Source organism: Equus quagga, chromosome 3 (genome assembly GCF_021613505.1).
Source record: "Equus quagga isolate Etosha38 chromosome 3, UCLA_HA_Equagga_1.0, whole genome shotgun sequence".
Classification (NCBI taxonomy): domain Eukaryota; kingdom Metazoa; phylum Chordata; class Mammalia; order Perissodactyla; family Equidae; genus Equus; species Equus quagga.
This window is the reverse complement of record NC_060269.1, coordinates 125,471,477-125,494,057: the sequence shown is the minus strand read 5'-3', so window position 1 is coordinate 125,494,057 and position 22,581 is coordinate 125,471,477. Positions and strand designations below refer to the sequence as shown.

Sequence of the window (22,581 nt, the reverse complement as noted above, 5' to 3'; positions counted from 1 at the left end):
GGTTACATAACCTTGACTATAAGAAGCACACCAATGTATTTTTCCATTTTTAATTCAACAAACATTGACTGAACACCTTCTCTTTGTGCCAGATATTGTTGAGGACCTGGAATAACAAAAAAGAATGAGAGAGTGTCCCTAAACCAGTTGTTGGACTCCTTGGCTTGGCACTACCTCAGAGTTTGTCCAGCACATCCAGAGTGCCAAATGCATCAGGCAATCAAAGGAAGGCTTTAGTGTCAGGTCCGAAATGTTAGTGCAAATGAACGTAACCTGAGATTTTACCAAACAGGATTTCTATGGCCAATGGACAATATGTTCCTTGACTTTTTGAGATTGACTTGACCAAATTTGACGTGGGAAATTCTCTCCTCTTAGATCTTCTATTGTTCTGAGGCCAGGTTACATATCTTAAAACAGAGAGAGAGGGTGCCATGCATCCAAGGCCCCTGCACGTCAGTTATGTTCTCTGCATCTGTTTTTAGAGAAGGTATATGAAGGCACTGTTTTCAGTGCTCTATGGGGGTTAACACATATAATTCTCCTAACAACCACATGGAATAGGTATTATTATCTTCAATTTATGTATGAAGAACCCAGGGCATAGAGAGATTAAGTGATTTACCTGCAGTCACAAAGCTAGGGAGTAATGAGAGGTTCGAACTGGACCATCTTCATTTTTCTCTTTGATTCACAGCTCCATACCTGCCCCTCCCTGTTTTAGTGTTGTTAAAGGATTAGCTATGTTCTTCTTTGGTCTGTGCTAGAGGATGCGAGTGACTTGGTGTTGCTGCCAAGGTTAACGTTGACTTTAGCACAAATCTCTACCAGAGTTTATAGCGCTCTCCTTTCTCCCCCCACCCCACCAAGTTCTCCAGCCGAGCTTAGCTCACTGAGATGGATAAATATTAACTTTTAGGTCAGCATCACTGTGTGTCACAGGCCAGAGTCTAAACAGCAGAGAACTTTAGTCTCTTCCTGGGTCCCCTCTCACATGGACAGCAGAAGACACAAACGCTACCTCAGATGTTTCTCTACAAATCCGTAGATGGTTGTTCCACCGTATTCTCCTTCGTGCGGTAGGATTGGATTGTGTCTCTGTGGGTAATACATATTAATTTTTAATGATTGAAATAATCAGAGGAGTTCCACCGTTGATTATCAGATCTCTGTGTGTCTGTGTTCATAAGTACAGATACATGTACAAAGAAATATAAAAACATACACATGTAGAGGTCAAGGACCTTAGAAATTTAGTCTAAGCCTATCAATTTATAAAAAAGGAAAGTGAATACCCAAAATATGATTTACCAAAATCACATAGATGTTATTTTGAAAAGGCAGTCACATGTTAGCTCTCTATATACTATTACACTTTAAATTATTTTTTAATTTTTCATCAAAGTTATATAGTAGGGTACAGTTTAAAGGACCTACCAGTTCAACAAAGTTTCTTAAAAAAAAGAGCAGGTCCTAGCCCCCTGCTTCTTATTTTCCTTTCCCCAGAGAAACCGCTTTCAGCTCTTTGCCTGGCATTTACGTCCGTATACCTTAATGATAAGTGAGTATTGCCACCTCCGGACTTTTTCTAGTTTGGGACATTGTATGTTGCCTTTCCCCTAGGCAAGAGGAGGACTTAGCTCTTTATTTGCCTGGTCCGCACTGTGTGCAATCAATTCCCATCCTCACAATATACTTATATCTCAGTTTTGATTAGAAAACTATTCAAAGTTTATGTTATTATGACTCTATATGCTATTCAGAAATGGGGCATGTATTAAACCATTTTTTTCTTACCAGCACAACTTATCCCTGGAGATGATAATTTTTTTACTTGTTTGTTTACTTTTGTCCATTTGTTTTTCTTGTGTGTGTGTGTGTGTGTGTGTGTGTGTTTATGTACTACACTACAGGCCGGCCCCACTCAATTTTGTTTTTTCTTCAGCATTTTGAAGACATTGCTCCATTGTCTCCGTGTGCCCAGTATAGCTGTGGAAAAGTATGCCACCATTCCATTTCCCAATCCTTTATAAACACCTGTATTTTCTTCTCTGGAAATTGACTAAATATTCTTTACCCTGGTTTTGTGAAATTTCACAATGATATACCTCAGTGTGGGATTTTTTTTTAAATCCATTGTACTGGACACTCAGTGGACCCTTTAATCTAGAAAATCTATGCTCCAGTTTTGAGGAATTTTCTTGAATTATTTTGTTGACATTTTCTTCTTCTGTGGTGGTTTTGTTTTGCTTCACTTTCTGGATCTCCTTGGAATTCCTGGATTATCATCTTCTCTTTCCTCTCCAGTTATCTATTTCTTTGTCTTTTTGTTCTAATTTCTTCAATTTTAACTTAGATTTTTTCAGTTGAGGTTTTTATTTATGCTGGCATGTTTTTAATTTCTAAGAGGTCTTTTTTCTTCTTAGAATGACTTTTTTTTGACAGCATCAGTTTCTTCATGAAACAGTGTATTTCTCTTACCTCTATGAGTTTTTTAATGATAATTTTTAAAATATTCTTTTTCCTCAGTAATTCCTGATCCCTCCAGCTTCTTTTGGGTTTTCCTCAGCTATTTGATAATACCAGTGTTCTGTTCATATGTAAGAGCAGGGAACTAAAAACTGAAGTTCTAAACGGGAACGTGGTGGGTGGGGAGGGAGCGCTCATTGATGGTGACGTTTGCTGTAATGATCTGGCTGACCCAGTTGTTAGGGAACTTCCAATGCCAGCATCTTCCGGGCTTTCCTCATGGGTTGGTCAGGTTCCCTAAGAAAACTCCCCAAAACTCTTGTCTGGAGGGTAAGGGGCTGGCTGCCAGTGTTTGGGAGATGAGGGTGGGAAGTAGAGTAGAGAATCTCGTATACTGCGAGCATATTTATATATCCTGTCTTTATATAGTATCCCACCCCAAACAGTGCCTGGTATAGCCCCCAATTCAGAGACCCTCTGGTTCTACATCCTCACTACAGGATAAACTTTCAGGCTTCTGCTGAGGTAGAGAAGGGGCTGGTAGCCACATGCTTGCTGTAGGGGAAGGTTCCCTCTGCCTGAGGCACCTGCTGTACCCAACCCTTGAGCCTTTTGAGGATCCTGCATGTCAGTTGGTGGTACTCAACTGTCTCCTTCCAGCTTCTAGTTCAGCTTTCTCAGGTCCGCTGAGTGAGGGGCCCCTCATCCACTTGCTTTCTAGCTTCCAAAATGCCGTTATTGTCATTTCTCCCAGTTCTGTTATCAAAAAGGTATATATGTATGTGTATATATGTATTTATGTGTATATGTATACATATATAATTATTTTACTTTTAATAAGATTCAGGAGCAGGCCAAAATTGATGAGTATGTTCAATCCACTCTCTTTACCTGGTGTTCTACCAATAGATATTTAAGTCAAGATGGTATTTACCAACATATTACCATACAGAGGTCCAAGAACATGTAATGATTCATTCTAGTTACTCATGAATTACAGGATTCCAATGTAAGATTTTTAAAATTGTTTGTCAAAAAAAACCTAATTCACCTATGAACATAAATTTTTCTTAACTCTCATTTCTTGGCATTTAAGTTTAGCGATCATTCTAGACTTAATCAGCAAACATTGATTGCATCCCTGCTTTGTCCATGGCCCTGAAGCAGGTTCTATAGAGCTTATAGTCCTCTCTTTTCCCTGCCACTCTACTGAGAGGGAGACGTCATGACATAGGTGATTAAATTATGACTATATTTCATTTGTAAAATTCCCTAGGAATTTTTACAGTTGTGAGAAACTACTTCTTAAACTACTGATAGTATCAAGAAAGTGTGGGGCCAGCCCTGTGGCCTAGTGGTTAATTTCATCATGCTCCACTTCACTGGCCATGGTTCGTGGGTTCAGATCCTGGGCGCAGACCTACACCAGTTTCAGCCGTGTTGTGGTGGCAACCCACGTATAAAGTAGAGGAAGATTGGCACAGGTGTTAGCTAAGGGCTAATCTTCCTCAAGAAAAAAAAGAGGAAGGTTGGCAACACATGTTAGCTCAGGGCTAATCTTCCTCAGCAAAATAAACAAATGAGTATTGGCATCTGTTATCGGCAAGAGACACTTTGTAATTTTTTCTGCTCTTTCCTCAGTGGGATGCAGCTGGCATTTTGAGCAAGAAAATTCTTTGCTGTGCTAGACAGGCCAAAGCATTAACAGTTTGGTCAGCACATAAGCATTAAATGTCGTTAGTGTCCTCCTGTCATTGAGACACTAAAAATCAAGTCCCTTCCCACATTTCCAAGTGTCCCTTGTGGGGCAGTAACCACCCTCCCCAGAAAACCATTGATTTCCACTGCAATACTTTGAAATGGATCTCATTTCCATTTTACAGCAAAGATGATGGAGACTCTGAGATGTTAAGCAAGCTCCTTATGCTCACCATAAGCTGGTCAGTGCCAGCACCAGATTCGAAAATAAACTCTAATTCCAGAGCTTGCTCCACCCGTCTGCTTGCAGTTGCTGAAAGAGTTCAAGGAGGTTATATTAGTCAGCTCTTGCTGCCGTAACAAAATATCATAGACTGGGTGGCTTAAAAAACAGGAATTTATTTTCTCACCATTCTGAAGGCTGGAAAGTCCAAGATCGAGGTCCCGAGAGTGTTCAGTTTCTGGTGAGAGCTCTATTCCTGGCTTATAGACGTCTGTCTTGTTGCTCCGTCCTCATGTGGCTGTGTGCTTGGAGAGAGGAAGAGGGAGAGTGAGTGTGCACTCTCTGGGGTCTCTTCTTATGAGGACACTAATCCTGTTGGATCAGGACCCCACCGTTATTACCTCATTTAACCTTAGTTGCTTCCTTAGAGGCCCCATCTCCACATACAGCCAGAGGAAGGGTTAGGGCTTCAATGTATAACTTTTGAGGTAACACAAACATTATCCATAGCAGAGGTTGGGGACTAAGCACAAGTCATTAGATTTGGTGATTGAGATCACAGATGACTTTTTCTTTTCTTTTTTTTTTTTTTTTTTTTTTTGAGGAAGACTAGCCCTAAGCTAAGATCTGCTGCCAATCCTCCTCTTTTTTGCTGAGGAAGACTGGCCCTGAGCTAACATCCGTGCCCATCTTCCTCTACTTTATATGTGGGATGCCTGCCACAGCATGTCTTGACAAGCAGTGCATAGGTCCACACCCGGGATCCAGGCCAGTGAATCCTGGGCTGCCAAATTGGAACGTGCAAACTTAACCACTGTGCCACCAGGCTGGCCCCCACAGATGACTTCCATACAAACAGTTTTAGTACCGTGGTAGGACTAGAAGCCATGTGGTGACTGATCAAGGAGTAGATGCTTGAAGAAAATGTGGTGATGGTCTGTATCTAAGGGCAGCAAAAGATGGAGAGAGATGGGAGGGTCCATTGAGCAACATTCAGAGTTGAGAACCTGGTAATCAAAAAGTGTATATTTAGAGGCCAGCCAGGTGGTGCAGCAGTTAAGTTCGCGTGTTCTGCTTCAGCAGCCCAGAGTTCGCCAGTTCAGACCCCAGGTGCGGACATGGCACTGCTTGTCAGGCTATGCTGTGGCAGGCGTCCCTCATATAAAGTAGAGGAAGATGGGCACGGATGTTAGCTCAGGGCTAGTCTTCCTCAGCAAAAAGAGGAGGAATGGCCACAGATGTTAGCTCAGGGCTAATCTTCCTCAAAAAATAAAAAATAAATTTAAAAAGTGTATATTTAGCAGCTAATACAATATAACCTATTAAGTGAAACATTTCTAACTCAAGAGATTTGAATTTATTGTAAGACTATATCTGGTGGTAAAGTAGCATTCACTGGATCTAGAGATAGTGGCACTTCTGGAATCTTCTCATTCTGTGATAGTATTAGTCCTATTAGTTTGACTGAGACCCACCACTTAAAAAAATACATTTTACATCAACACTGTAAATCACACACACGTGCACACATGAAACAAAATTTATAAAATTCTATGTTCTGATTTCCATTGTTGCATAACAAACCATCCCCAAACACGGTTACTTTAAAACAAAAACAACTGCTCACAAATCTGCAGTTCAGGCAGGGCTCAGTGGGGATGTCTGGTCTCTGCTCCCCACAGCAGTAGCTGAGGCAGCTCGGCAGGGGTTGGAGGAGCCGTTCTCAAGGTGGCTCACATCGCTGGCAGTTTAGTGCCTGCTGATGGTTGGAAGCTCAGCCAGGACTGTGGGCCAGGGTCCTCTCCAGGGACTGCTTGGTTTCAAGAGCAAGCATCCTAAGAGGAGAAGGTGGAGGTGCATGGCGTTTTTATTTTCCAACTTCGGAAAACATATAGTGTCACTTTTGCCGTATTCTATTGGCCTAAGGAGTCGTGGAGTTCCACAGTATTGTGGGAGGAGACAGTGACCCCACAACTCAATGGGCAGAGTGTCCAGGTCACATTGCAGGAAGAATATGTAGAATAGGAGATACTTTGACTTTCTGTAGAAAATACAGTTTGCCACACTGTACTTACCTTCTACTATACCATACAAGACTGTCTCAAACTTGTGCTATAGACTGTAGTACGAGCAGTACATTCTGATCTATTCTACTTTTATTTTAATACTGATTGCCCACTAAACTGTGCTACCAGTCCACTAATGTTCACCATCCTCAGTTGGAAAAATACTATACTGTGCAATTGTATAAGGGAGACAGAAGTCTAAAAAAATTCTCTTAAACATTGGGCTGGCCCAGTGGTGTAGTGGTTAAGTTCTTCACGCTCCACTCCAGCAGCCTGGGTTCCCGGGTTCAGATCCCAGGTGTGGTCCTACACTACTCCTCAAGCCACACCATGGCAGTGACCCACGTATAAAGTAGAGGAGGATGGCCACAGATGTTAGTGCAGGACTAATCTTCCTCAAGCAAAAGGAGGAAGATTGGCAACACAGGTGTTAGCTCAGGGCCAATCTTCCTTGCCCCCACCCAAAAAAAAAAACAACTCTTAAACATTGGTAAAGTGCTTTACTAATGCTAAATATAGGGCTAATTGAAATATTAAAAAAAGATTAAAATAAAAATATTTGAGCAAAATGAAGTTTGCCTTTTTTCCTTTCTAATAACTATTCGATCAGAGGAAGACTTGACGATCTGAGCTGAGTTCATTTTACAGCTGAGTCAAAATCTTGCATACATCGTGGCTCAGACCGAAACAAAACCTCTAGTTACTATGACAAACCATGTTGGCTCTAGAATTGTTTTATGCAAAATGTCTTTTTAAAGTTTTTGGTAGCAATGTACATAATCAAATCAAGTGGTTGGAACCCAATCCTTTAATTTTTATTCAGTCTTTACTTGTTCATTCAAAGAAAGTCTTTGAGTACAAGATCTCTGATTGAGTGAGCACATGGTACTGTGGAGGCCGGAGGAAGAGTGGTCTGAATCCTTGCTCCTCTGAGTGGGGTCTGTGGACCAGTAGCATCGGCATCACTTGAGAGCTTGTTTTGAAAAGATGGAATTTGAGGCCAATCCTAAACCTGTGGAATCAGAATCTGCTTATTAACGAGACGCCCAGGAGAGTCTTGAGCGTGGTCAAGTTTAGGAAATAGTGATGCGAATCAGTATTTTCCAAATTGTTTGGATCATGCAACCTATCAGTAAAAAATTTGGCACGAACCCTATATTTATGTATGTTTGTATAAAACACATATACTACTATACTAATATGTTATAAACAATATTATACACCACATAGACATTTTTAAAAGATGAGATAAATATCAGTAGGAGTTGTAATGTTTTTCTCCCAATCCCCAGTGCTTCATCTTAGTAACTTCCAGAGGTACGCATGCCCCATCTGGGAGCCCACTGGCCTAAGTCACTCCAGCAGTTCAATTAGCTCAGTCCTGAATAAGTCACACTGGCCAGACACACTGAATATTCTCATGACACACTCTAGTGGAACAAACAATACACGAGTGTCATGCATTTAAAATCCTTTCCTTTCATTAAAAGCAAATATTTGTTGACATATCTAACAGATCATTAAATTTCGGCTTCTTAGAAATTAATCACAGATTTTAAGGAGCTATAATAGCCAGTGTTGCTTGTGGGAAATAGGTAAACACATATTTGCCTGTGAGATGATCAATTGGCCTAAACTTTTAATAGGACTGTTTAAAAATGATCCAGAGTTTCCAGTTCTAAGGAGTATAATCTAGCCATTAAAAATTATAAAGTGCTTATGTATTTTGATATGGAAAATATTCATGATATTATTTTAAGTAGAAAAAACGGCTAGAGGTAACCAGAAGTTAATGATGGCTCTCTTTGAATGGTATTCGTTACATTTTAGCTTCATCTGTATTTTCTAGTTCTTCTGCAAGGACCGTTACTATTTGTGTCACTAACAGTGACAGACAGTCAGTAACAGTGACCTCACTGACACCCTTTTGGCTTTATGTTCCTATCAGGCACAAAGAACAGTCCGTCCTTTGCAGACTTATTGGAGTTTGCCAGTCAGTGTTCGTGTAAGGCTGTCTCAGTCCATTTGAGCTGCTATAACAGCCTACCATAGACTGAGTGGCTTATAAACAACACACAGGGTGCCAGGAGATTTGGTGTCTGGGGAGACCCACTTCCTAGTTCGTGGGTGGCCATTTTTCCCGAGTGTCCTCACATGACAAAAGGGGCAAGCGAGCTGTCTGGGACCTCTCTTATAAGGCACTAATCCCATTCTTGATGGCTCTACCCTTATAACCTAATCACCTCCCAAAGGTCCCACCTCCAAATACCATCACATTGGGGTTTAGGTTTCAGGATATGAATTTGGGGGACACAAACATTAAGTGTATAGCAAAGACCAAAAGGAGGGTTATGTGTTATCTGTGTTTTCCTCCATAAGTAAACAAAAATTACATACTCTTGTGTGTTACTTACACATATATAAAACATTCCCGTCTTAGTTCAAGCTGCTATAGCAAATTACCCAAGACTGAGTGGCTTAAACAACAAACAGGTAGATCTCATGGTTCTGGAGGCTAGAAGTCAAGATCAGGCTCAGCGTGGTCAAGTTCTTGGTGCGGGCCCTCTTCCTGGTTGTATGCTCACATGGCCCTTCATTGGTGCGTATACACTGACAGAGCAAGAAAGCAATCTGGGGCCTCTTCCTCTTATAAGAACGTTAATCCCAGCATGGGTCTCCACCCTCATGACCTCATCTAAGCCTAATTACCTCCCATAGACCCCACCTCTAAATATTATCACACTGGGGTTAGTGCTTCGACATGTGAATTTCAGGGGACACTTTCAATCCATAGCATTTCCCTCACAGCTAAATTAGCATTTACATTTCAAAAAGAGTGACAAAGTGTAGCAAATGAAGTATAAAGTGCATTTCTTCTTTAAAATATTTTGCCTGCCTTAGATTATCTCCATCATGAGGCCATTTGAGAATAAGAAATGAGTTCTTTTTTTTGGTGGGGGGCAATGGTGAGGAAGATTGGCCCTGAGCTAACATCTGTTGCCAATCCTCCTCATTTGTATGTTTCCTCTGGGAGAGGAAAAGGGTAGCAACGGGGCAGTAATGCAGAGGAGGGAAAGTAACGATGAACGAGCCACTAACGGGGCTACCTCCGGAATTGTTTCTAATGTTTACAGTAACCCTGGGAGGTAGATGTTGTTTTATCCTCATTTAATGGGAGTAAAACTGAACCTAGAGGATTTACCGTCAGCCACGTAACCAGTTAGTAAGGGCCAAATTTAACTTTAAAATAGGTCTTTCCAGGGCCAGCCCCAGTGGCCTAGTGGTTAAGTTCAGTGCGCTGCAGTTTGGCAGCCCAGGCTCAGTTCCCGGTTGTGGACCTACACCACTCGTCTGTTAGTGCCCATGCTTGGTTGGTGGCTCACATACAGAAAGAGGAAGACTGGCAGGGGATGTTAGCTCAGGGCGAATCTTCCTCAGCAAAAAATAAATAAATAAAATAAAATAGGTCTTTCCAGCATCTAAAAATCAAACTAAATTGGATCAAGTGTAGATGACGGCAGCCACAGGGAAGTTCGAGGTGGGTGAGAATTAGCCACTCTCCAACATCATCGCTGCCAGGATATAATGAAAGCAAGTCTCAGACCAAGTTCTCCACGTTTTTGTTTATAAAACACATTCATTAGCAAACAGGCACAAAGCAGTAGCATATCAATCTGTTCTGTAAGCTTGAAATCCGAATCCTCTAACTTTTTAGGTTCTCCTACCATCACCCTGCAGAAAAGAAACTTGGGTCAGACCTGACATTACTCTAGATACAGGATTCTGTTCCTCTTATGGTCAGCATCAGGCACGAGAAGTCGTGTAATCCAGTGGCAGGTCACAGGACCAGGAATCCAGCTTCAGGCAACACGCCGAAGAGTTGTAGACTGCAGGCTTCTCTGCATTCTTTTTCCCTGTTCATGCAGGGCTAGAGAAGCCATCTGCATACCTCGAATCCTATAAGTAGTGTCCACTTCTAATATTTATTTTCCTGATTAATAAGTCGCTAATTTCACCAAGGAAACCCATTGCTGCCATTCATTAATTCATATCTTAATCAATGGACAGCTGCAATTGCATGTAGTAACTACTTCTGTGTTTGGTATTTAAATACTAGTTGATCACCCTGAAGTGTAAATTTCTGCTTACCCCTAGGGTTTAATAAACCAAACCTACATTTGTATCATACTGTTTATGGTGACGTAAACTAAGGACATCAAAGCACAGGGGACCTGCAACTTCTTAGACTAAAGAGTGGATGCAAGCGGAGCTAAGCTGAAGACTGACAGCCACGGTCACACTGGAACGCAGTACCGTGTTGTTTTACGTGTAGTTATCATCACATTGCTTCATGTGTTGGATTTGGCTTCTTAACCAGATTATAAAGTTCTTAGAGAGAGTGTCATATATTTTTTTATTTTTCCATAAGGACTAGCACAGTGCTAGATACATATAGGTACATATAGGTATAAAATAAATACTTTTTAATTATTGAAATTTATTGGAATATCTTACAAAATGCTTAGGCCTGAGGATTCTGTATTTGCTTTGAAATTCTAAAGTGTCTCAATGGGCTAAAAACCTAATGACATTAAAAAACTGCCTGATTCACTTGAAATGATTCAGCGCAATTTAGGATTGCAATGAGTGATGGAAAAGGAATATATTTTGTATAGTTTTTTTTTTAACGTTCGTTCATAACGTTGGTTCCAACATATATTAAGCTTCATCAGGGGATAAACATAAATATAAATCATAATATACAAATATAGATGCTGATGTTTGGCTTCATTTCAGAATTTTTTAAACTGCGTTTGTCCATTTCCACCAAATTTGACTATGTCGCGCATCCACTCCAGGAGGTGGAAGTTAGCACTGGGTTTGTTTTATTGCATGCTGATGGTTGAAAAGCACTGTGGTGTTTGAGGCCGAGGAGCTTTGACTAAAGGGATTTCACGGTTTCACTCCTGTTCTCAGCGAGGAAAGGAACACAGCTCCTATTTAATGTGTAAGCGCTGATTGGCTCTGTTAAGCAATAGCCATCAACCACACAGCCGACCTGCAGCCACGCCCGAGCCAAGAGGGCCCAGGGCTGCGTTTTCCGTTTGGTTTTTAACCATTGCACAACTGTGTAAACTTCTAGGAACCTGCTAGGATTTTAGCCTTGGGATGTGAGCTTTGGGGGTGCCTCTTTGGGGCAAAGAAAGGAAAAGAACCAGCAGAATAGCTCCAGGGTAGGTCTGATGAGGTCAAAAGCCTAGTGAGGAAAGAAAATGCTTCAGAAAAAATACAGACAAACACACACCCCAGTTCTTCCTGCAATGCCCAGCGAGAGGAAGAAGCCGGTATGGATTCAGCACAGTCTTCCTCCTAGGCAGGAAATCTGCCCCCTACAGTCCAGGGAAGGAAGAGTTTGCAATTGTGTTAGAAACCCTGACTCCATAAATTTGCATTTTTTCCAAATTCACATAAACTGGTATAGAAGTGTGTATTCAAATTTAAAAATGCTATAGTTTAAGGAACGGTTCTCATGAACAGTTCCAGCCCTAGTGTGCATTATTGTAAACTCCACCAGGACAGGAAAACCTCCTATTTTGTCCAGCTGAAGTTTGCATGTATGCATGCAGACACGTGTACACACACGTATATATGTTTTATTATTACTTTTAAAAGTTCAGTTTAGGTAATCTGGTTCAACATTCACGGTTTGAGATTTTAATTCTGACAGCTAGTCATATTTGGTTTATCATATTTTGTGCTTTTTTTCAATTTAGACTACTTTCTGCCCAGGAATCTAGCTTGAGTTTTCATTACATATGATGATATAGCGGCTTGAACTCAAATCTCTGAATTGGAGTGATGCTAAATTTAGCAATACATTACCTAAAGTCCTTATATCTTACAGTGTTTCTAGTCTAAATTCCCTGGTAACACATGTCGAACTGTCTTCAATAATGTGCCACATAAATATATTTATTATAGATCTAGGTATGTTCGATTTTAACCATTAATTCTTTTCTTTTAGTAGTCCTAACTTTGAGACTCATGTATTTTTTCCTTTGTATTTTCTATCCAACCATGTGATCGTGTACTATTGATGCTGTAAATATCTTCTGGGCTGGACTCCTGGTGGCGCTATTACACCTTCTGTACCTGAAACACTTAATATTTCCTGAAATGGCCTGTGGTTTGTCAATTAATCCTTGGTGTCCCTGAAATCCAGAATAAAGAAAAGCGTTTATAAATGTGTATAAAATAAAAGGGCAAGTAAGGTCTTAGAATCTCTGACTTCCTTGAGATTTGATCTGGTTAATAACTGTCACAAGTGGGCCAATCTTTTTGTTCTTGGAAGAAAATGCTGTGTCCTGGAGGGAGACAAATGGAATCACTTCAGCCTGTTTACCTGTCCATTTGGAAGGCAAGGGGGCACTGGCCTCTTCATAGGTGTTTTGTCTGTGGCCCCCCAGTTAACCTTGAGTTGATTTGAAGGTGTTTTGTCTGTGGCCCCCCAGTTAACCTTGAGTTGATTTGAAAGGAGAGAAGGCTGCGGTGTGATACATACAACAGCCGCTACTGTGTGTACCCAGGCAGTGTGCTAGACACGTTCCAGGGACTAAATCCTTTAGTTCATTTAATACAACGAGCCTATAAGACAGGTATTATTAGCCCTGTTCCACATATTTAAAAAATAATATATTTATATTTGTATTGTTTTGCTTTGTTTTGTTAAATGTCTGCTTTAAGAAAAAAATAATAATAGGAGATAAGGATCTAAAGAGGCCTAGGATCCCAAAAGTGATGATAAATGTTCTAGGGCAGCATATTTTTGAAAGATCAAAAACTCTTTAAAAGATTTCATCTTTTACCTAAACAAGATATTCCCAAAATGGCTGTTGTCTGTATATATTTCATAGGAGGTAAGTGAGTCTTCCTAACTTTAAGCCCATGATCCCGACATAAAATATTGACCGTTGGAAGTTCCCCTCTGGGTCTGTGCTAAAACTCTCTGGTTACAAATTTGCCTTCATTTTTTTTTTTTTTTTTTTTTTTTGGTATTTTCTCAGAAGAGATGAAAATAGTGATCCTTGGGAGCCAGGAAGCAATCTTCCATATACTCCAGAAATCGGATTGTGACTGGGCTTGTTGTCAAACTCACTCTTCAGTCAGCCTCATTGGAAAATTGCTTCTCTCTTGGAGAGGAAGCAGCTCCCCTGACTGAGCCATGTGTGTCAAGAAAAGGAACCTTTTCCAGTGATTCTGTCATCATCTTCATGATGAACACTTAGTTATTCTGCATCTGCTGTATTTGAGGCATTATTCTAGGAGATTTGCAGGTATCATCTGTAATCCTTAGAACAACCCTGGGAATAGTATTGTCCTTATTCCACAGGTGAGAAGCCTGAGGACAGTAGTCTCCCCTTATCGGTGGTTTCACTTTCCATGGTTTCAGTTATCTGCGTTCAACCACAGTCCAAAAATGTTTAATGGAAAATTTGAGGAATAAGTAATTCATAAGTTTTAAATTGTGTGCCATTCTGAGTAGTGTGATGAAATCTCGTGCCTCCCAGCTCCGTCCTGCGCAGGACGTGAATCATCCCTTTGTCCGACGTATCCACACTATACCCACTGCTTGCCCCTTAGTCACTGAGTAGCCGTCTGGGTTATCAGATCTACTGTCTCAGTATCACAGTGCTTGTGTTCAGGTAACCCTTATTTTACTTACCAGTGGACCCAAAGCCTAAGAGTAGTGATGCTGGCAATTCGGATATGCCAAAGAGAAGTTATTGTTGTTACTCTCTTACTACGCCTAATTTATAAATTAAACTTTATCATAAGTATGTATGTATAGGAAAAAACATAGTCTATATAAGGTTCAGTACCATCCCCGGTTTCAGGCGTCCACGGAGGTTCTTGGAATGTACCTGTATCCCCCGCAGATAAGGGGGGGACTGCTGCACTGCCTCAAAGTCACATGACTATGCTGAAGTCATTTTCTCCCTCCCCACTTCCTCCTCTCCTGGGAACTTAAGGCCAGACATCCCACCCCTTGGGATTGATTAACTCACAGCAGGGGAAGCTGGGCTTAGGATCACTGTTAATTGGAGGTTAGTGGTGTGTGGCCGAGGGAAAATTGTCTGAGAAGTGCGTGTGCCCTTCAGTCTCAGAACCCTGAAACCTTGTGCTGGAGCCAACAAGGCCTGGCTGTGGAATTTTGGAATTTCAGAAATTTTGTGAGATGACGTTAAAAATTAAATGATGTTCAAGTATAATTAAATTATATTGAAAACAAAGTTAATAAAGACTCAAAACTCATCACCTCCTAATTATTTTGCTGATTTCTGTGTTCTCGAGTGTATGTACATCTATTGTATCTGTGTGGTAGAAATACTGTACATCTCTTTTCAACTTTGTGTTCAGTGACTTAACATTGCTAGCTTGAAATCAGCCGTGACAGGAGCATTTACACCGTGGAAATTGGCAAACGCTATGAATCAGGGCTCGATTTAATGTTTTGTTGGTTGGCTACACTTAAGAATATGATGAAGAAAATGTTAACATGAATTAAACGTAAACGTTTGCTGAATCTGTAGCTGTTACATGAAAATAACACAAAAAGCTCCTGAAGAAATTTTTCTTCCAGTATTCAAAAACTATTATCTGATTCAGCAAAGAATTTGCTCATGTCATTAACAAACAAGTGAAATTCCAACATATGTGTTCATTGTTTCACTTTTGTCTAACTTGTTAAAACCTAAACAAAAATATGAAGTAAGATTCATGTAGGAAATGTACTTATTTGTCAGTGGCAGTCACAGGTTGACTACAGACAGAAGAATCCATCAAAACTCAGTTAAAGCATTCTGTGAAAATCAGTGGTCTATGTGGAATTTCTAGTAAAAAGACAATATTCGTTATTGGATATTATTTATAAACTGTGTGCCACACATCCTGTATTTATAATGAATTTTTTTTCCTAGGGAACCAGTTGTTAAACATTTACCAGCACAACACTGCTGGTGAGGTATAACTGGTCTGCAAACTTTGCACCGGACAAAACCTCGGAGCAAAATTCATGCCCTCCTCCAAAACATTGGCACCATTTTGAACATAGCTGAAATAGGAACACAGCTTTTTATCCCATTGTTAAAAAAGAGAAGCTAAAAAGCATGCTGACTTCTTCTGGTGTTGAATTTTCTGCATTAGTCCATGAGCAAGAGGGGATAGTGTCAAGATGTCTTCAAACTACTCAAAAGTGGGTCACAGATAAGTGTCTCCTGAAATGTCACACATTTCGTTGCTGTGTATACATGTAGCTTATTTTGCTAATGAAGACTATAGGATCAATTTCCAGCTATCTCTGTCTTAAGCAGTAGAATTTTTTTGCCCCCAAGACAGTAACTTAATACACTTTTGACATGTTAGTATATCAAGGTAAGTATATTAAGGATTGAAAAGTTGGGAATTTAAGCTGGTCTCATATTTACTTAGTTGAGTGAATTAAAAGTAGATTAAGAGCTCGTCGATTTCTGGTTTTATTTTACTTCTACTCTATACCACTCTCCAGAAATACTCTTGCAGTGGATTGTCACACATGTTTTTATATGCTCAGTTACTTAAATCTGCTTTAATTGGTTTTGGACTGTTTCGACAAATGATGTTTCCTCATTACATTCCACACTGCAGAAGGTGGGGCTGTTCTGTTGATTTTAGCTTATAAATAAGCACGCTTTGGGTGACCGAATTTTTCTACTTTCTTTGAACAAACTTTAATATGCAAAATTTTGAGAACTGTCCTCCTTCCCATCTTACTCTTATGGACATCTGATATTTCTTAATGAAAAAAATGAATGAATGAGTGAATGCAAGAAAGAAAAAAAGAGAAAGAACCACAACTAGGGAGCTTTCCTGTATTTTCTGGAACAGTGCTTGTGTAGCATTAGGAATGCTTAGGTGAAAGGGGTAAAAATAATAACTGGGCAAGTTTTGTTTGACTCAGGCTTGAACAGTCATCTACTGGAGACAAATCCTGTCTGCAGAGTCCTTGGTTCCCTTAGAAAAGTAGAGGGATTGCCAAGTGATGGTGGGAAATATTTACAGTGCACATTTTCTTGGTGATTATTAGGCGGAATTTTTTTTTTTTTGGTTTTGATATTAAGAATCCATCAGGTTCTTTATGTTCTTGGGATAACCTAATTCATCAGAAATGATGCTGAAAGGAAACTGGCAGAGTTTTTGGCGTGTTGGGATTTTGTTGTTGCTTGGAGGGAAGCAGTGTTGTCTTTTTCAGAAAAGTGGCACGAAAGGAAGCAAGGTGAAATAGGTAGTCCATACAGAAGTAGCAATCTTTTTTTTTTTTTAACTTTTGAAAATCCTGCTCCAAGATACATACAATTTCTACCCAAGGCCATTGGCTGCACTCTGATCAGAATAGGTCATACTTTTCCCAGAGTATGGACGCACAACGTTGATGTATGGCATCATGAACTCCAGGAATTTAAGCCACGAGAACCCATGTCCGGGGAGGTCCTGGGGGAGTCCATTCTGGCATGGCCACAGGGGCCTTGGCTAGAGTCAGGTATATCTTCTTACCTTGAAGCCATTCTTTGAACTCTACTTCCCTTAATCAGAACATACTGTCCTGAATCTAATAGAATGAGGTCAGAGTTTTAGGACCAGTCAGTTAACAAATATTTACTGAGCACCCTCTCTGTTCTTGGCACTAGGCTGAACACTAAGAAGCTTCCTTGTGGAATTTACGTTCCAGCATAGAACAGCCAGAAATGGGTGAAAAATCTTTCCTTTATTCAATGGAAGTCAGTTGAATGAGAGCGAGGAAAGGAGCTCCATCATCACTGCTTTATGGGTGAGGAAATTGGTTTCCTCTGCGGGAGTGGCTTGGCTGAGTCCACAGTTAAAAGTGGCAGAGTCAAGACTGGAGCCACATATCCTGGGGCTTTGGGTCTTAGGCAGTAGAGTGTGGTAGCATCAGGGTCAATCAGAGCTCAAATCTTGGCTCTGCCACTTGCTAGCTACAGGATATAAGGCAAGTTTCATAGCCTTTTTCGCCTTTGCTTCCTCCCCCATTAGATGGGCTTAGAAATAGTACCTCCCTCCTAAGGTTGCTGTGAGCGTTAAATGAGATAATGCACGTAAAATGTTTGACACACAGTAAGCATTCAATCAATATTTGTTATTAGTATTCCGTTGTGAATAATAGGCACTAAATCAGATTCTGTGATTACAAAACTGAATAAGGTACAGCAGCAGCTAGAGAGACAGACATCTGTGTAACTGACCACCTGGCCATGGGATAGACTCCGAGTAAGCTGTTGGCACAGTGCTTTGATGGTTGGGACCATCCAAATGGTCGGGACCATTTGGAGTTGGGGACCATTTGGAGTTGAGGACCAGGGTCCAAAAGACTCCACAGAGCAGAACACAATGGGACTTTGACCTGGGAGGTAGAATTTCACTCACCTTGAAAGGTTGAGTCCCCCCGAAGAGATGCAGTTGTATTAGTTATCTATTGCTGTGTAACAAATTATGCCAAAATTTAGCAGCTTAAAATGACAAAAGTCTGTTATCTTGAAATTTCTGTTGGTCAGGAACCCAGCACAGCTTAATGGGGCACTTCTGGCTCAAGTTCTCTCATGAGTCAAGTTATTGGCCAGGGCTGCAGTTGTCTCCTGACTGGACTGGAGCTGGAGAATCTGCTTCTAAGCTCACTCAGGTACCTGTTGGAAGGCCGCCAAAGCTCTTACTTCCAAGTTCATTCACATGGCTACTGGCATGCCATGGTTCCTCCTCATGTACTTTGTTTATCCTGTAGAGCTGGAGTCAGCACTTTTTCTGTAGAGGGCTGGAGAGTAAATATTTTAGGCTTTGCAGGTCATATAACATCTGTTGCAACTACTCTACTCTTCTGTGTAATGTGAAAGAAGCCACAGACAACACATAAATGAGTGGGCAAAGCTTGTTCCAATAAAACTTTATTTACAAAAAAAAGAGGTGGCCTACAATATTACCGTGATACCAAAGCCAGACAAGGACAACTCAAAGAAAGAAAATTACAGACCAACATCACTGATCAACATAGATGCAAAAATCCTCAACAAAATATTGGCAAACCAAATACAGCAATACATTAAAAAGATCATACACCATGATCAAGTGGGATTTATACCACAGACACAGGGATGGCTCAACATCTGCAAATCAATCAATGTGATACACCACATTAACAAAATGAGGAACAAAACCACATGATCATCTCAATAGATACAGAGAAAGCATTTCATAAGATCCAATATCCATTTACGATAAAAAAAAAAACTCTCAATAAAATAGGTATAGAGGAAAGTACCTCAAAATAATAAAGGCCATATATGACAAACCCACTGCCAACATCATACTCAATGGGAAAAAACTGAAAGCATTCCCTCTGAGAACAGGAGCAAGACAAGGGTGCCAACTCTCACCACTCTTATTCACCATGGTACTGGAGGTCTTCGCCAGAGCAATTAGGAAAGAAAAAGAAATAAAAAAAATCCAAATAGGCAATGAAGCAGTGAAACTCTCACTGTTTGCAGATTACATGATCTTATATATTGAAAACCCTAAGGAATCCATCAGAAGACTGTTAGAAATAATCCAAAACTACAGCAAAGTTGCAGGGTACAAAAATTTGTTGCATTTCTGTACTCTAATAAGAAACTAACAGAAAGAGTATTCAAGAATATGATCCCACTTACAATTCCAACAAAAAAGAATAAAATATCTAGGAATAAATTTAACCAAGGAGGTGAAAGACCTATACAACAAAAACTATAAGACATTACTGAAAGAAATTGATGATGATGTAAATAAATGGAAAGATATTACATGCACATGAACTGGAAGTTAAAATGTGCATACTACCTAAAGCAATCTACAGATTTGATGCAATCCCAATCAGAATCCCAATGACATTCTTCACAGAAATAGAACAGAGAATCCTAAAATTCACAGGGGACAACAGAAGACCCCGAATAGCTAAAGCAATCCTGAGAAGAAAAAAAAACAAAGCTGGAAGCATCATAATCCCTGACTTCAAAAGATACTGCAAAGCTATAGTAATCAAAACAACATGGTACTGGTACAAAAACAGGCACACAGATCAATGGAACAGAATTGAAAGCCCAGAAATAAAACCACACATTTACTGACAGGTAATCTTTGACAAAGGAGCTAAGAACATACAATGGAGAAAGGAAATGGTTTTGGGAAAACTGGACAGCCACATGCAAAAGAAAGAAAGTAGAGCATTATCTTTCACCATGCACAAACATAAATTCAAAATGGATCAAAGACTTGAAAGTAAAACATGAAACCATAAAACTCCTAGAAGACAATATAGGCAGTATACTCTTTGGCATCAGTCTTAAAAGGATCTTTTCAAATACCATGTCTACTCAGACAAGGGAAACAAAAGAAAAAATAAACAAGTGGGACTTCATCAGACTAAAGAGCTTCTGCAAGGCAAAGGAAACCAGGATCAAAACCAAAAGACAGCCCACCAACTGGGAGAAAATATTTGCAAATCATATATCCAATACGGGGTTAATCTCTACAATATATAAAGAACTCACACAACTGAACAGGAAAAAAACAGCCCAATCAGAAAGTGGGCAGAAGATGTGAACAGATATTTTTAAGAAGATATACTGATGGCCAATAGGCAAATGAAAAGATGTGCAACATCACTAATCATCAGGGAAATGCAAATCAAAACTACAATGAGATATCCCTTTATGCCTGTCAGAATGGCTATAATCACCAAGACAAAAAATAACAAATGTTGGAGAGGATGTGGAGAAAAGGGAACCCTCATACACTGCTGGTAGGAATGCAAACTGGTGCAGCCACTATGGAAAACAGTATGGAGATTTCTCAAAAAATTAAAAATAGATATACCATATGACCTAGCTATCCCACTACTGGGTTTTTATCCAAAGAACTTGAAATCAACAATTCAAAGAGACTTATGCATCCCTGTGTTCATTGCAGCATTATTTACAATAACCAAGATGTGGAAGCAACCTAAGTGCCCATCAACTGATGATTGGATAAAGAAGATGTGGTATATATATATACAATGGAATACTACTCATCCATAAAAAAGACAAAATCATCCCATTCGCAACAATATGGATGGACCTTGAGGGTATTATGTTAAGCCAAATAAGCCAGACAGAGAAAGACAAACACCACATGATTTCACTCATATGTGGAAGATAAACAAACATATGGACAAAGAGAACAGATTAGTGGTTACTGGGGGAAAGGGGGTGGCGGGGCACAAGGGGTGAAGGGGCACATTTATATGATGACTAACAAATAATAACATACAACTGAAATTTTACAAGGTTATAAACTATTATGACCTCAATAAAAAAAAAAAAAAAACAGAGGCTAACCCCACCTCTAAATCTCTACAAGGACAGCAGCATGGTTTAGCAAAAATAATACTGGCAGTCACTTAGCTTCTCAGGGCTTCAGTTCCCAATCTGTAATCCATGTGGGCTAGATTAATATTTTCTTGGGTCCTCCCCACCCCACAAATGCTGTGACTTTAATCTTTATTCACAGCAGTATAATAGCCATTTATTTGTTCCCTCTGTCTTTCTCTGTTAAAACTAATACCTTAACCAGGGTGTCAAAACACTTTGTAAATCTCGAGTAGAATGGGAGAAATTTAGCCAGGGACAACTTAATCGACGTGTTCAAGTCCCTCCTGTTAATACATGTAGTCTCAGTCACTCGTGACGTGGCTGGCCAGCTTTGGGGCAGAGAGCGATGGGCTCATGGCAGCAGATCCTTTGCCAGCCTACGTGAGAAGGGAGAGGCCCAGGAGCTGGAGGACCAGTGACATCATACTAATAGCTGCTGGTGATGGATTGCTTACTTGGTTCAATACAAAGTGTGTAATCCAGGAGATATCAGCTCTTAAGGTTCTTAAGATGTAGATGCTTAAGGAATCACAAATAGTAGAGTCTCTATGAGAGGTATGCGAGAGTAGACCCCCAACCCCCGAATTTCCCTTAAATTTATTGCAAAAAAATCTTTAGTATTTCCTTTTGCATTATTACACTTGTGTTGAACATACAACCTGGTTTTTCTAGAACAACCGTAGTATCAGGTCAAGGTCTCTCAGAGGTCGAAAGAGGCTTGGATTCTTTTTGCTGTTGTTTTTGAGGCTCTTGGTATATTAAAGTAGTAAAATAATGACAAAACAGGACTATAAAAACTGAAGAATATTTTAAATGCCTACATGTACAAATTTGCATGCATGCAAAAAGGTGATAAGATATTTCCTCCTCTCAAGATAAAGTGTGCGTTCATAGGGAACTGCAGGTGATTTGTTATGGAGAAAGGAGGCTGAAGTTCAAAGCTGTATGATGAACATCCTCTTCTTTCAGTCCTGTCAGTATAGCTCTGGGCGTGTATTTGGAGATATTAGTTAAGAGTGTACATTTGAGGCCCTTCATGGATGGAAAGCTGGGTTAATGGACCTCCTGTATCCTGTATTCCCACATTTCCTGCCTACCCCTGCAGTGATAGGCTTGGTTGCGTCTATCCTGTCCTATCGACAACTCCATGGTGTAAATGAAAAACCTCGAACTCAGAGTCCTTGCTCCACCGTTTACTAGTTGTGTAACCTTACGTGAGTTAGTTAAGCTTGCTATTTATAAAATGGAACTAGGAATGCTTTTTTCAGAGTTGCTGGGAATAAAATGAGGTAGTGAGTATAAAATATGAAACATAATGGAAGCTGAAGTGTCAGATACCATCACTACCACTACACACACACACACACACACACACAAACACACTCATGCATCAGATCCAGAACCCCAAGTTTTGGTTTTGAAAATCTGTTGAGTGTCACTACACTGCCTGCCTGGGCCCAGTGAAGAGTCTTGTGGCCGTCACTTCCCTGAGCTCCTGTCCATAAGTCAACTGACAGCACTGTGGCTGCAGTGATGTGGCCCTGGGTTCTGCCTCACTCCATCCTCTCCTGTTCCCCCTCACCTGCCTTTGGTAAATGAACATGTGCGAGACAGTTTGCACATCTGAGACAAATCT

General features: G+C 40.2%; 1 protein-coding gene across 8 annotated transcripts in view; it reads left to right on the top strand.

Annotated features, from left to right (window-relative positions):
• The window catches only part of C3H4orf19 (chromosome 3 C4orf19 homolog), an 84,641-nt gene that overhangs the window by 35,716 nt on the left and 26,344 nt on the right, over positions 1 to 22,581 (top strand). The window contains exon 1 of one of the 8 annotated variants that reach the window (XM_046657329.1): positions 980 to 1,079. The exons of 5 other annotated variants lie outside the window; for them this stretch is intronic. The gene's annotated coding sequence lies outside the window, so the exon portion shown is untranslated. Of the gene's footprint in view, positions 1 to 979; positions 1,105 to 22,581 lie in introns of those variants that run through there. 2 more of the 8 variants (XM_046657330.1, XM_046657332.1) reach the window with 2 other exon arrangements.